The following is a 16,405-nucleotide window of genomic DNA, read 5'->3' as shown; positions in this document are numbered from 1 at the left end:
AATCCTCCGTTATGATGGATACCTGAGACCCTGTGTACCATAGTGTTTGCGTCTTTACGCCCTCCATATAACACCACACTTGACATGAGTTGATGAGTTGGCCCCCACTCTCTCTGTGTCCTGGGGTAGCTGGAGTAGTTGGCCCCCACTCTCTCTGTGTCCTATGGTAGCTGGAGTAGTTGGCCCCCACTCTCTCTGTGTCCTGGGGTAGCTGGAGTAGTTGGCCCCCACTCTCTCTGTGTCTTGGGGTAGCTGAAGTAGTTGGCCCCCACTCTCTCTGTGTCTTGGGGTAGCTGGAGTAGTTGCCCCCACTCTCTTTGTGTCCTGGGGTAGCTGGAGTAGTTGCCCCCCACTCTCTGTGTTCTGGGGTAGCTGGAGTAGTTGGCCCCCACTCTCTCTGTGTCCTCAGATAGCTGGAGTAGTTGGCCCCCACTCTCTCTGTGTCCTGGGGTAGCTGGAGTAGTTGGCCCCCACTCTCTCTCTCTGTGTCCTGGGGTAGCTGGAGTAGTTGGCCCCCACTCTCCCTGTGTCCTGGGGTAGCAGGAGTAGTTGGCCCCCACTCTCTCTGTGTCCTGGGGTAGCTGGAGTAGTTGGCCCCCACTCTCTCTCTGTGTCCTGGGGTAGCTGGAGTAGTTGGCCCCCACTCTCTCTGTGACTTGGGGTAGCTGGAGTAGTTGCCCCCCACTCTCTCTGTGTCCTGGTGTAGCTGGAGTAGTTGGCCCCCACTCTCTCTGTGTCCTGGGGTAGCTGGAGTAGTTGCCCCCCACTCTCTGTGTTCTGGGGTAGCTGGAGTAGTTGGCCCCCACTCTCTCTGTGTCCTCAGATAGCTGGAGTAGTTGGCCCCCACTCTCTCTGTGTCCTGGGGTAGCTGGAGTAGTTGGCCCCCACTCTCTCTGTGTCCTGGGGTAGCTGGAGGAGTTGGCCCCACTCTCTCTGTGTCCTGGGGTAGCTGGAGTAGTTGGCCCCCACTCTCTCTGTGTCTTGGGGTAGCTGGAGTAGTTGGCCCCCACTCTCTCAGTGTCCTGGGGTAGCTGGAGTAGTTGGCCCCCACTCTCTCTGTATCCTGGGGTAGCTGGAATAGTTGGCCCCCACTCTCCCTGTGTCCTGGGGTAGCAGGAGTAGTTGGCCCCCACTCTCTCTGTGTCCTGGGGTAGCTGGAGTAGTTGCCCCCCCCTCTCTCTGTGTCTTGGGGTAGCTGGAGTCGTTGGCCCCCACTCTCTCTGTGTCCTGGGGTAGCTGGAGTAGTTGGCCCCCCCTCTCTCTGTGTCTTGGGGTAGCTGGAGTCGTTGGCCCCCACTCTCTCTGTGTCCTGGGGTAGCTGGCCCCCACTCTCTCTGTGTCCTAGGGTAGCTGGCCCCCACTCTCTCTGTGACCTAGGGTAGCTGGCCCCCACTCTCTCTTTGTCTTGGGGTAGCTGGAGTAGTTGGCCCCCACTCTCTCTGTGTCTTGGGGTAGCTGGAGTAGTTGGCCCCCACTCTCTCTGTGTCCTGGGGTAGCTGGGCCCCACTCTCTCTGTGTCCTAGAGTATTTGGCCCCCACTCTCTCTGTGTCATAGGACAATGTGAGTTGTGGTCTTTCCTTTTGCGGGCAGTCTTACATGTAGGTTGGTGCTGTTTCCAATGATCCTGTTGGCACACTGGAAACAATAGGCAGCTTTATGACCCAATAAACACAACTTCAACTCTGAGGTTCTCTCTCCCTTTGCGTTGCAGCCGCTGCAACCCTGGATGGAACTTGATGTATCTGAGGTCACTCCCCGTTCCAGGGTTGTGACCCCCAGGCGTTTCCCAATGGCTGTGCGTTGCCCCTGATCCTACTGCCCAATGGCTATCACTGCCACATTTGTAGCAATGCTGGCAAGTCGACGACCAGTCTGTTGACCAGTCTCACAGCTTTTGCATTTTCTTTTCTACATTTACATTTTACATTTTAGTCATTTAGCAGACGCTCTTATCCAGAGCGACTTACAGTAGAGTGCATACATTTTATTACATTTTTTATTTTTTTTATTTTTTACATTTCATTACATTTTACATACTGAGACAAGGATATCCCTACCGGCCAAACCTTCCCTAACCCGGACGACGCTATGCCAATTGTGCGTCGCCCCACGGACCTCCCGGTTGCGGCCGGCTGCGACAGAGCCTGGGCGCGAACCCAGCCCAGCCTGGGCGCGAACCCAGAGACTCTGGTGGCGCAGCTAGCACTGCGATGCAGTGCCCTAGACCACTGCGCCACTCCCTGTTGGTTGTATTTGGTTTTCTGTTGGTTGATTCCTAACTGAACTGGCCCAGCGCTGACTGTACTAATGATGCTCCCTGACAGCTCAGTTATTTGATTGCTTCATTGCTCACATCAATTTTACTCAATTTCAATGATTTTGTTTTCGGACTGTGGGGCCCTCTGCATGTGCACATTCCTCTCCACTATCCCAGTTATCCTCACTCTGTACTGTATTCACTCCTGTGGGTGTGAACTTAGGTGAAATCTTGGCCTTTTTGCATGCGTTCGCTTTCATTTTCTCAAATGACAATTCATCACTGGTGTTAATATTCTGGAGATCCATTCTCATCTCTGCCCTGACGTTATCATTTGTTAATTCTATAACAATGACCTTGCAAACATTGTCTCTTGACTTACCCTGTTCCGTATTTCAGTCCTGATTGGGCACGAGCTGAGGCTGATAACACCTTCTGTGTCACGTTCCTGACCGGTTTTCTGTTATTTTGTATGTGTTTGACGGTCATGGCGTGAGTTTGGGTGGGTAGTCTATGTTATGTGTTTCTATGTTGGTTAAAGGGTGACCTGATATGGCTCTCAATTAGAGGCAGGTGGTTTTCATTTCCTCTGATTAAGAGCCATATTAAGGTAGGTGTTTTCACACTGTTTGTTGGTGGGTGGTTGTCTCCTGTGTCAGTGTCTGTGTATGTTACTCCACACGGGACTGTTTTCGGTTTTGTTTGTTCGTTCGTTTTATGTAGTCAGTTTTCCTGTTCATGCGTTCTTCGTGTTTCATGTAAGTTCGTCGTCCAGGTCTGTCTACGTCATTGTTTTGTATTTTTGTTCAAGAGTTTTTCGTCTTCATCTGTTTGTTGTAAATAAATAATGTGTCGAACTACAAAGCTGCATTTTGGTTCAATCCCTGCTCCTCCTCTTCGGATGAAGAGGAGGAGGAAAGCCGTTACATTCTGTCTCAGGTCGAAGACTAGGACTAAGAAGTCCAAGGCGGACTCTCCCGTCTCTTGTTTTGCCTTAGTCAACTTGTGATGCAGTTCAGTGGCGTCCTTCTCTGCATAATGTGTCCTCAATATTTGCCTGAGTGTGTAGAGTGTCATGTCTGTTTTTCCCTCCAGATAGCTCCTCATCTTAAGCCCTGGGCTCACAACTCTGATTACTATGATTTCTACATCACTGTATATTTGTCTCAGTCATTTTTTCAATCTGATGTTGTAGGCTGCTGAAGCTGAGCTTTTCTTTCTTTCTGATTCTGATCTTCTTTCTGTCCATGCATTTTAATGTCTTTATAATTAGGTATACTCACGCCGCTCTCTCTCTGTGGTGTGTGCCTTTCTGGAGCTGGGCCCACCTCTCTGCTGGGCCGAGGAGCCCCTCCCTCCTCTTTTCATCCTTCTGCCGCTCCTGCCTCTCCGCTGGGTTCGCCGTCCACTTGCGTCATTGGTGCCAACTGTCTGGGACTCCCCAGTGAGTGGGCCAATCATTCTGATTTGCTGAGCCTGCCTCCCCAGTGAGTGGGCCTTGTTGCCAAGTGGATGGGCCTATGCCCTCCAAGGCTGACCCATGGCTGCACCCCTGCCCAGTCATGTGAAATCCATAGATTAGGGCCTCATTTGTTTATTTAAATTGACTGGTTTCCTAATAGGAACTATAATTCAGTAGGTGGCAGGTAGCCTAGTGGTTAAGCGCATTGGGCCAGTAACTGAATGGTTGCTGGTTGGAATCCCTGAGCCGGCTAGGTGAGTAATATGTTGATGTGCACTTGAGCAAGGCACTTAACCCTAATTGCTCTAGATAAGAGCGTCTGCAAAGTTTTAAAAAATATGATATTTTTGTTCAATATAGCGATCTAGCTAGCTAATGGCATTTATATTCACCTTCATCAATCAGATGGTTAACTAACCAGCAAATATATTTGTATTCCCATTGCATCTAAATCTGCCTGATAAAGCTAGCCAGTTGATAGTAAAGCTAGGATGAATGCCAGAGGCCAGCTAGCTAACACTATAGCGACTGTCAATGCAGTTAATCTGAAATGTAGCATTATATTTCACATGATAAGCAAACTACTGTCATGCCTTTTCACGAAAGAAATAGATGAACACAGATAAGAGGGATTACTTTCAAGTAGATCATATCCGTTTCATTTACCTCATCCTCTCTTGCTCATGTGAGGAGCTACTTTCTGAGATTTGATTGATGGAACAATCCAGCCAATGGTTAGGGGGTTGTGGTTTTGGCAGATGGAACTGATTGGTCAGGAGTAAAAAGTCCTGCCTCCAGAGCGCAAATCACACTTTCTCTTGCAAATCTCTTTGGTAAGGTGACAACAGTGACAGAACTCAGAACTCAGCACGCAGAACTCAGCACTCAGAACTCAGCACTCAGAACTCAGCACGCAGAACTCAGCACGCAGAACTCAGAACTCAGAACTCAGCACGCAGAACTCAGCACGCAGAACTCAGAACTCAGCACGCAGAACTCAGCACGCAGAACTCAGAACTCAGCACGCAGAACTCAGCACGCAGAACTCAGAACTCAGAACTCAACACGCAGAACTCAGAACTCAGCATGCAGAACTCAGAACTCAACACGCAGAACTCAGAACTCAGAACTCAACACGCAGAACTCAGAATTCAGCACGCAGAACTCAGACCTCAACACGCAGAACTCAGAACTCAGCACGCAGAACTCAGAACTCAACACGCAGAACTCAGAACTCAGAACTCAGAACTCAACACGCAGAACTCAGAACTCAGAACTCAACACGCAGAACTCAGAACTCAGCACGCAGAACTCAGAACTCAGCACGCAGAACTCAGCACGCAGAACTCAGAACTCAACACGCAGAACTCAGAACTCAGAACTCAACACGCAGAACTCAGAACTCAGCACGCAGAACTCAGAACTCAACACGCAGAACTCAGAACTCAGAACTCAACACGCAGAACTCAGAACTCAGCACGCAGAACTCAGACCTCAACACGCAGAACTCAGAACTCAGCACGCAGAACTCAGAACTCAACACGCAGAACTCAGAACTCAGAACTCAGAACTCAACACGCAGAACTCAGAACTCAACACGCAGAAGTCAGAACTCAGCACGCAGAACTCAGAACTCAGCACGCAGAACTCAGAAGTGTATTTTTGTTTCACAGCAGAATATTCATACTTATAAAGGGACTTGTAATAATTCTGAAAATAAATTATACATGCAAATTATTGAATGTATTCAAATGTCAAGTTACAAGTTTGAAACCATTGTTAAATCTTTCACAAATCATGATACAAGCTTGCAAAATTAAATTTCACATTTGCGAATCATACTTGAAACCCCGAATCTCAATGTGCGACCACGAAATTCAAAATACAAACTCACGTAGTTCTGTCATTATAATCCCATAGAGCAGCAGCATGAATAATACAAACAAGGTTATTTACAGCGGGTACCGGTACCAAGTCAATGTGCTGAATAGTCATTTTTTTTCCTCATTTGCCAAAACTCAACAGCGTATGCCACTAGCCAGGATATATGTTTTGATTGGAACAAAATACAAGGAAGGCTAATAGTTTGTTAACACCATCTGCTCTAATTCACCCACGACACAGTAACTCAATAAGATCCAGTGTTCTGTTATAGACCACCTAAGGCGAGACCAATTCAGGGAAAATTGAGCCACTCTAAGTTATTACTAACCCAAACACAGTGGGGAACAATGGGCCTTATACGCCTTCAGAGAAGGGCTAAGAATTTATAAAATAATTATAACAATATTGTTATAATAATTATTATTATTTCAATGATGTTCTGATTTAATCTCTTCAATTTTTGTTGGAAAGGAAAGTGTTAACGCTGAAGAGAAAAAAATATCCAATCAGGATTTTTCTTTGCTGGTCTCTGATAGTCCATCAGAAGCTAGATAAAGGCTGCCATTCAACTGCATTTGGGAAACATTTTGGAGTGACATTGGAACCAACCAATCACTTTTTGACTTAATGGGTGGTACCGTTTTCACAAACTTATGGAAACTTCTGCCTTCTTGAAGGTCAACAGGTCACTGCACAATAGCGAGCAATAGTTTTCCCACGGTCTAGCTAGCTAGCTTTTGTTTTCGGCTAGTTTGCAGCGGCTGCAGCAGGTGTTGTCAAATAGGATGTCTTTGCTAATTTGTTAGCTTCTCCCTTTTCAAGAATAACTTTCAACAAGAAGTTAAGATTCAAATGATCGGGCCTCCCGGGTGGCGCAGTGGTCTAGGGCACTGCATCGCAGTGCTAACTGCGCCACCAGAGTCTCTGGGTTCGCGCCCAGGCTCTGTCGCAGCCGGCCGTGACCGGGAGGTCCGTGGGGCGATGCACAATTGGCATAGCGCCGTCCAGGGTAGGGAGGGTTTGGCCGGTAGGGATATCCTTGTCTCATCGCGTTCCAGCGACTCCTGTGGCAGGCCGGGCGCAGTGCGCGCTAACCAAGGGGGCCAGGTACACGGTGTTTCCTCCGACACATTGGTGCGGCTGGCTTCCGGGTTGGAGGCGCGCTGTGTTAAGAAGCAGTACGGCTGGTTGGGTTGTGCTTCGGAGGACGCATGGCTTTCGACCTTCGTCTCTCCCGAGCCCGTACGGGAGTTGTAGCGATGAGACAAGGTAGTAATTACTAGCGATTGGATACCACAAAAATTGGGGAGAAAATGGGAGAAAAATTAAATAAAAAATAAAAAAATAAAAAAAGATTCAAATGATCATCATCTGGTGAGTGGAACTGATTTTATTGCAGCTCGCTTGCTGTTGTTAGCCATCTCTTTGAAAATAACTTGTGTGTAAAACATGGTTGTATTTAACGTGGAACTGACAGCATTTGAGCAACATGAAATCTCATTCAAATCTGTTCATTTACACCCCCAGGAAGAATATGACACCTTTTAAAACATTTTCTGACAAGCGAGCACTTAGATATGGTCATTTTCACGTTTTCATAAATTCATCAACTTTACAGTCCTATTGATCAAACAACCATGAGAGGTAGGCTCTCTGCACATCAAGGTGTCTATGCACATCAACAACAACGAGATCAACAACTAATGCTAGCCAGAGAGAGATGAGCTAAAGTCTTACGAAGGACCATTCGATCAACCCTCTGAAATGTTTTCAGCTCGTTGGCCGTCAAAATTTGCCACTGATAAGCGATGGAGAATTGTAGCCTCCTCATCTTTCTGCAGCTTGCCTGCCAATGCATGCTTGTCCCAACCAAGCACCCAAGATAACTGGCTAAAGTTAGCTAGCTTACTATTTAGCTACTTCCAGACACAAAAAAAGAGAACACCTCACTCTAACCATTTTACTCGCCGTAGCAGAGATGGTTAGGCTGGTTACATGTTATCTAGAGTAACTATTACTTTATGTTTACTGACACCGGTCATACTCAGCGGGTGTTGTGCTTTGGGAAATTCATCAGTTCTGCTCTCTGGCACACTCAAACGAGATGGTTGTGTTTTTGTATTCTTCTGACTGGGACCTACTGGCTTATTATGTACGAGTTCATAGACTACTTATCCTTTAACATCATGCTGTGTGTGACTGCTGTCTTTCCATTGGCCCTATGCAGTGGTCTAGTGGTGCCTGGATAAGTGAGTATACTCTTAAGTATACTCTAATTTTGCCAAAAAGTTCCCAAACAGCCCACCCAGAGAAGGAAAGGAACAGTGTGTAAAAACTCCTATGTTTTGTATTAGTTTTCCTATAGATTTTTCAGATGTTCACTCTCAAAATCACACTTTTTTTAATAGAAAAATTATAAAAATGTGATGGTCTAAGTCCACAAAAATGCTTAAACCACATCAATGTGATTGGGTGGGCCTGTCAGGGACTGGCTCCCCATTGGGTGGGCCTGTCAGGGCCTGGCTCCCCATTGGGTGGGCCTGTCAGGGCCTGGCATCCCATTGGGTGGGCCTGTCAGGGACTGGCTCCCCAGTGAGTGGGTCTGTGTCCACCCAGGCCCATCCATGTCTACGCCCCTGAAGCAAACAGGACATGATGACAATCGTGCATCACAAATAGCCTACTAACCAACACTTCAGAGTAAACTTTTTCAATAACTGGTTTGTATACGCATTGTTGCCTTAGTTAACATTTACTGGTAGATATCATCAGTTGGAAGGTCTTTCCTACCTTCCCGAGCTGAACACTCTTGCTGCCTGCAGATGATATTCTGTTGAAACTAGGCTGTGTGTGGCAGCGTGCATGTGAACATATTTCAAGTGATTTGCGGTTGTATAGGCTACTTTGTGCATGATTTCTCTATTGTACTACATAATTGATAAGTCGTATGCCTCCACTACACCACATTGATACGCATCAGTAGGTATTAAGAAGTGAGTATACACAATGCCCACGGAAAAAAAGTGGGTATACGGTTTATGTCTGCTTATACCATCCACTACACCACTGGCCCTTTGTGTTTTACAAAAATTGCACTCTCCTACAAGAGTCCTTTCAGAATCACGAACCTGTCACACACTGAAAGCCTATAGGTTTGCCACTGTGCAAACCTGTCTATAATAGATGGCTGTTAAGATATTAATGTATCAAGAAAGGAGTGGATATATTTGGCCTGGCGAAGCGGTTTTATGCGCTGACTGAATGGAAGCTGATAATTATGAGTTTTTACTCCTCTGGTCTCGGCTGTTCTTGGGAATAAATTATGAGTCCTCACTGTCCGAGTAAAAACCGAGTACAACCAAGTAAAAACCGAGTACAAATGTATTTGAGACACTCAATATGTGATCTCGAGACGACTCTACATCACTGATAAAATCTAAATGCATATGAGATCAATCAAATTATTGGCATGGCAGCATGGTCTCATAGACTAGACGTAACATAGTAAAGTAAATCGAGTATAATGTGAGCGTCTAGCAACCCAAAGGTTACGAGTTCAAATCTCACCTCGGACAATTTTAGCTAATTGGCAACTTTTCAACTACTTACTACTTTTTAGCTACTATGCAACTATTTAGCATGTTAGCTAACCCTTCCCCTGCCCCTAACCTTAACTTTAACCTTAACTCTTTAACCTAAATCCTAACCTTAACTCTAGCCCCTAGCCTAGCTACCTAACATTAGCATATTGTACATTTTGCAAATTCGTAACATATAATTCAAATTTTTATTCTTAGCATCTCATACAAAATGGGTGATGGACATCCACAAATGAATACATACCATACGAAACATAACATATATCATACTAAATGGAATGTTTCGGGTTACCGTACAGAATAATACGAAATGTTCTGAGACCAGCATGGGCATGGATATGCAGTTTAAAAGTTTCACTGATAAAATGTGAATAATTATCATTCAGAATTGATAGTGATGACCTATTTTGAAATGAGGCTAACTTGGTGTTTGAGCGTATTAACAATAGAACATTTTCTTGAGACAATATGTGTTTGCCGAGGCAGAGGTGGAAATTGGAGGATGGATTTGATGCAAATTCTATAATGATAGGCTATTCAACTGGCTACATCTGTCGGTACAAACTTTGATTGAAGAAATTCTGACATCACTTAAAATAATAATAATAATAATTGCCCCCCTCAACCTAAACAATAGCACCACTACACCACTGGATGCAGTCCAGACTCCCAGTGAGTGCAGGGGTTCCTCAGGAAAGGCTCGAGCCAGGAATGACTAAGTGGAGCAGGCATGGAGCAGGCACGGTGCTCTCGAGCTATAAGGGGACATCGGCTGTGCTGATAAACAGACTTGATCCTCTCTCAATCAGTAGATGACGTGAGACAGAGTTGTCAGAAGGAACCGAAAGTAACAAAAATTCTAGCACCAAACTGTTTTTCATGTTCTAGAAAGGTGAATTTGGTATAAGTAGGACACTTTTAGCCTTTATGTCTTCAGTAATCTCTTCAGACATCTATCCAATGTATTATTTATTTATTTATTTAACCTTTATTTAACCAGGTAGGCTAGTTGAGAACACGTTCTCATTTACAATTGCGACCTGGCCAAGATAAAGCAAAGCAGTTCGACACATACAACAACACAGAGTTACACATGGAGTAGAACAAACATAGAGTCAATAATACAGTGAAAAATAAGTCTATATGCAATGTGAGCAAGTGAGGTGAGATAAGGGAGGTGAAGGCAAACAAAATATATATATAAGTAAATAAAAATATAAAAAAGGCCATGGTGGCGAAGTAAATACAATATAGCAAGTAAAAAAACACTGGAATGGTTGGTTTGCAGTGGAAGAAAGTGCAAAGTAGAGATAGAAATAATGGGGTGCAAAGGAGCAAAATAAATAAATAAATACAGTAGGTAAAGAGGTAGTTGTTTGGGCTAAATTATATATGGGCTATGTACAGGTGCAGTAATCTATGAGCTGCTCTGACAGCTGGTGCTTAAAGCTAGTGAGGGAGATAAGTGTTTCCAGTTTCAGAGATTTTTGTAGTTCGTTCCAGTCATTGGCAGCAGAGAACTGGAAGGAGATGCGGCCAAAGGAAGAATTGGTTTTGGGGGTGACCAGAGAGATATACCTGCTGGAGCACGTGCTACAGGTAGGTGCTGCTATGGTGACCAGCGAGCTGAGATAAGGGGGGACTTTACCTAGCAGGGTTTTGTAGATGACCTGGAGCCAGTGGGTTTGGCGACGAGTATGAAGCGAGGGCCAGCCAACGAGTGTACAGGTCGCAGTGGTGGGTAGTATATGGGGCTTTGGTGACAAAACGGATGGCACTGTGATAGACTGCATCCAATTTATTGAGTAGGGTTTTGGAGGCTATTTTGTAAATGACATCACCGAAGTCGAGGATTGGTAGGATGGTCAGTTTTACAAGGGTATGTTTGGCAGCATGAGTGAAGGATGCTTTGTTGCGGAATAGGAAGCCAATTCTAGATTTAACTTTGGATTGGAGATGTTTGATGTGAGTCTGGAAGGAGACTTACAGTCTAACCAGACACCTAGGTATTTGTAGTTGTCCACATATTGTAAGTCAGCACCGTCCAGAGTAGTGATGTTGGACGGACGGGCAGGTGCAGGCAGCGATCGGTTGAAGAGCATGCATTTAGTTTTACTTGTATTTAAGAGCAATTGGAGGCCACGGAAGGAGAGTTGTATGGCATTGAAGCTCGCCTGGAGGGTAGTTAACACAGTGTCAAAAGAAGGCCCAGAAGTATACAGAATAGTGTCGTCTGCGTAGAGGTGGATCAGAGACTCACCAGCAGCAAGAGCGACATCATTGATGTATTAACCCAACATGTGATAAATTTCTTGAAATCCCCAAATGTTTTTATATATATCATATTCACAGTAGGCATGACACACCCATTTGTGTACACTGAGTCAAAACCACCTTTTCAGTTTACATTTGGTAGACTGGGACAGCAGGTTAGATAAACTGGGACACCATTGTTATAGTCCTAATTGTACCCCAATGACAATTCAATGTTGTGTGACTAGGAAACATTGTGAGGAATATACTGTAGAATACATATATTAGTATACTGTAGAATACATTACACACTGTAGTATCCCTCGATCATGTGTAGTAATTACTATAGAATGTTGTAGTATACTGTAGAATACATTACACACTGTAGTATCCCTCGATCATGTGTAGTAATTACTATAGAATGTTGTAGTATACTGTAGAATACATTACACACTGTAGTATCCCTCGATCATGTGTAGTAATTACTATAGAATTGTGTAGTATACTGTAGAATACTATAGTAAATACTACAGTATTATCTGCAAAAGAAAAAAAACACTGTAGTAAGTACTACGGCAATGTCCACAAAAACGAACACACTGTCTGCAAAAACACTACAGTTTTTTAACTATAGTAATACTACTGTATTTAATTTTCGTATATCCCAACTATTATCCTCCTCCGACAAACCTGCATGCCAAGTATAGACCATGTACTGTGTTCCCTTTCTTATCTACTTTATTGACAAAAAACAAATCTTATATTATAATTTTTTTAAATGTTTTTTAAAATTGTTTTAAAATACCTACACTTCTTATAATCTTTATGTTTTAGCTTATTGAAGTTTTTTTTTAAATTAAAGTCATATTGGCAAATAAGTTACATTATTGTGTTTTGATCCTTGACCCACGAGCAGCCGCTAATGCACCCTTATTAACAAGCCCTGCCTGCCTTGCCCCCTGCCTGCCTTGCCCCCTGCCTGCCTCGCCTACTCCCCTCGTTCCATGGGATGACAATGATAGAAAAGAGCAGAAGCTCGGAACTTTCCAATCACGCTCCAGTCCTACCTACCTACCTACAGGTTATGGAAAATGTGCTTTTTTAGTATTTGTCCAGTAGATTTCCTCAATGTCAAACATAACAAAACGCAAACACAACAGTCGTGGCCAAAAGTTTTGAAAATGACACAAATATTAATTTCCACAAAGCTTGCTGCTTCAGTGTCTTTAGATATTTTTGTCAGATGTTACTATCGAATACTGAAGTATAATTACAAGCATTTCATAAGTGTCACAGGCTTTTATTGACAATTACATGAAGTTGATGCAAAGAGTCAATATTTTCAGTGTTGACCATTCTTTTTCAAGACCTCAAGACCTCTGCAATCCACCCTGGCATACTGTCAATTAACTTCTGGGCCACATCCTGACTGATGGCAGCCCATTCTTGCATAATCAATGCTTGGAGTTTGTCAGAATTTGTGGGTTTTTGTTTGTCCACCCGCCTCTTGAGGATTGACTGAGGATTGACTGCAAAACTACACATATCAGAGTGGCCTTTTATTGTCCCCAGCACCTGTCTAATGATCACACTGTTTAAACAGCTTCTTGATATGCCACACCTGTCAGGTGGATGGAGTATCTTGGCAAAGGAGAAATGCTTACGAAAAGGAATAACAAAGTTGTGCTATATTTTGTTGTTGAGAAATAAGCTTTTTATGGAATATTTCTGGGATCTTTTATTTCACCTCATGAATCATGGGACCAACACTTTACACTTTGCGTTTATAATTTTGTTCAGTTTAAAAGTCAAACACTGTTAGGATACAAAAACTTTATTGTCCATAGAGCTGTGGGGAAATGACCTTATCCAAATCTCATCCCTGGCTAATAACACAGGGATCATCGATCAGGACTGACAAACACAATTGTAATTCTACCTTTTTTAACCGTTTTCCTCAAACAACTAGCCTGGTGTCATTGCATTACTTTCCCTTCTAGCTATTTCACATCAGGTTACCCCAACCCTTTAGAGGTCAACACAAATGACCTACTGGTGACACATAGGGTAATGTAAATACCACATGTCATACAACAACTATCATGGGAATGAGCATGTCCTAACAGATCAGAAAATTTGCTACCCACATTTTTACCATTCAACATCAGTTATCTTTCAACCCCTGTCGATGCCTTGATATACTGCTGCACACTGCTGTACAATGTAGGAGGAACATCAGCATAACAGTACACTGTGAAAAAAAAGCCAATTTAACTAAACCCTTCATTTTGTGATTTTAAGTTGATTCAACTTCTAATTCTCAACACTAGATTCTAGCTTTTGTACTGTATGTAAGTTGCACTTTCGAAAAAGCTTGTTGAAAAACATCTACAAATAATCGATTCACTTTGAGCCCAAAAACGTATTGAACAGTGAGTCATCGCTTTTCTTTTGTTTCGATGATATACACTGAGTGTACAAAACATGACATAGACAGACTGACCAGGTGAATCCAGGTGAAAGCTATGATTCCTTATTGATGTCACTTGTTAAATCCACTTCAGTCAGTGTAGATGAAGGGAAGGAGACCGGTTAAAGAATGATTTTTAAGCCTTGAAACAATTTTTAAGCCATTTGTATGTGTGCAATTCAGAGGGTGAATGGGCAAGACAAAATATTTAAGTGGCTTTGATCGGGGTATGGTTGTAGGTGCCAGGCGCACCAGTTTGAGTGTGTCAAGAACTGAAATGCTGCCAACTTGACACAACTGTTGGAAGCATTGGAGTCCATGCCCCAATGAATTGAGGCTGTTCTGAGGGCAAAAATGGCTGCAACTCAATATTAGGAAGGTGTTCCTAATGTTTTGTACACTCAGCGTATGCAATGTATTGTCATAAAGAGATACATTTTAAAGATAACATATTCACTTAGAAACTCACTTGGTGAAGGATACAGGACCGAAAACTATTGAATGCAACAATAATGTCTCTGTCGCTAACGAATACGTTCATAAGTGGCGGCAGCTTAGCCTAGTGGTTAGAGTGTTGGACTAGTAACCGAAAGGTTGCAAGATCGAATCCCTGAGCTGACAAGCTAAAAATCTGTTGTTCTGCCCCTGAGCAAGGCAGTTAACCTACTGTTCCTAGGCTGTCATTGAAAATAAGAATTTGTTCCAAACTGACTTGCCTAGTTAAATAAAATAAGGAGGTAACTACAATTCAGTTGAAAGGCACACTGGGAAATATGCATATAAGGTAGAGTGCATTCTCATGTTGAATAACATGTCCATTCATCCTAGAAGTTGAGTACACATAAAATTCAACTTGAGAATGTATGTTGGTTCAGCTAAAATGCCAAATGTTGAGCAAACTAGAAATTGTATTGCAGCAGGTTTCCTGGATAATGATAATGTGAAGATTTTCATAGTTGATCAACAAGATATGATCTCACTAACAGCCTATGTAGGTGCGATGGTCCCTTTATTGGTTAGTGGTGCGATGTTCAATTTGAATTCAAAATACGAGTCATTTTGTAAATACATAATTCACCGCCAACAACACCAACTGCTGTTTAGTGGAGGAAGACAGAGCGGGACGAGCACAACATGTCAACCCTGTTACCCCCATAAATAGACAGCCTATAAATGTTTTAACTACCATCGTGTTCATGAAAGTCTCATCTTTCCATAGAGTGGTCATGTTAGTTAGCCCAAACCATTCATATGCTACAGACGTTTTCGTGAGAAGACCATTTTTTTGGGGGGTTTGACAAACTCCGCTGTAGCTCTGTCACCTTCCACATCAGATGAGGAAGACGTGGATATAGTGGATTGAGACACAGCCCATGTAAAAATAAACAGATCTCTAGCTTTAGACAGATTTTGAAAGGGATTTTTATTGATGATCATTTGTTTGACACGCAAGTGTGTCAGTTGACTCTAGGGGGTGTCATGGAGTGCCAAGGAGAGAGGCATCAGGTCACATTTTTACAGTCTTTGATATGACTCAACTGGGGATTGAACACCCAACATCCAATCTCACAGCGGACACTCTAACAAGGCCACTGAGTTTGTTTGTAATACTGCTTTCACGTATGATTCATGGTATGTTGCCTGTAAAAACAATTGTGCAAAGTTTCTTTCAAATAGTTGGCTATATAAAAGGCAAATGCTGACAAGAAAGAGGTAAAAATCGGACATTGCTTTTGCTGGGAAGAAGCAAGAGACATTAAACTTTGACCCTGTTGTTGAGACTGTTGCCATGGTAACCTGACAGCTGCGTGTTCGTAATTCCTCAATTTAAATTCAGACCTTCCACTGCTTTAATTTCTTCACATTCACAACAGCTTGCCATAGCCTACTTGTAAATAATTTCCTCAAAACGTTGTCAGATACGTTCTGGTAATTATGAGGTGTCTAGACAAAGACAATTCATTTCTTTATGCAGGTCCTAAGAAACAAAAGATGAATAACATGTATTTTCTAAAGAATAGAATAGCATATTTTGAATGTTACTGGTCTGTGCAGCCAATTGGCTGCAACATGCAAATTAAATCAATAGTTGTTATTTTGTTCATTAAACAGACAAGACACAATTAGCCTACATTTCCCTACCCTGATCACAGTCAACACACGAGGCCTATATTTTATAGTAAGAATTAATATAATAGAACATAACAGAATAAAATACAAATAATATTTTTCACCTACAAGTTGAACGTCTGTCATATAACCAAAAAGTGGTATTTTGAAAAAGAGCCCATGTCCTCATTTATTTAGCCATTGAAACATTATAAATAGCTCTTTATGATAATGTAGAAACATAACAAATCTGACCTGGATTAACCTCTGTAGGATTTCAGAAAGTTGCTTTTGTTTTAATCCACGTTGGATGTGATCACACCGTCACGCACCTTCTCTTCTCGAATACAGATTAACTACTAATCGATTT

Source organism: Salvelinus fontinalis, chromosome 12 (genome assembly GCF_029448725.1).
Source record: "Salvelinus fontinalis isolate EN_2023a chromosome 12, ASM2944872v1, whole genome shotgun sequence".
Lineage (NCBI taxonomy): Eukaryota > Metazoa > Chordata > Actinopteri > Salmoniformes > Salmonidae > Salvelinus > Salvelinus fontinalis.
Note: the sequence above shows the minus strand (reverse complement) of the source record.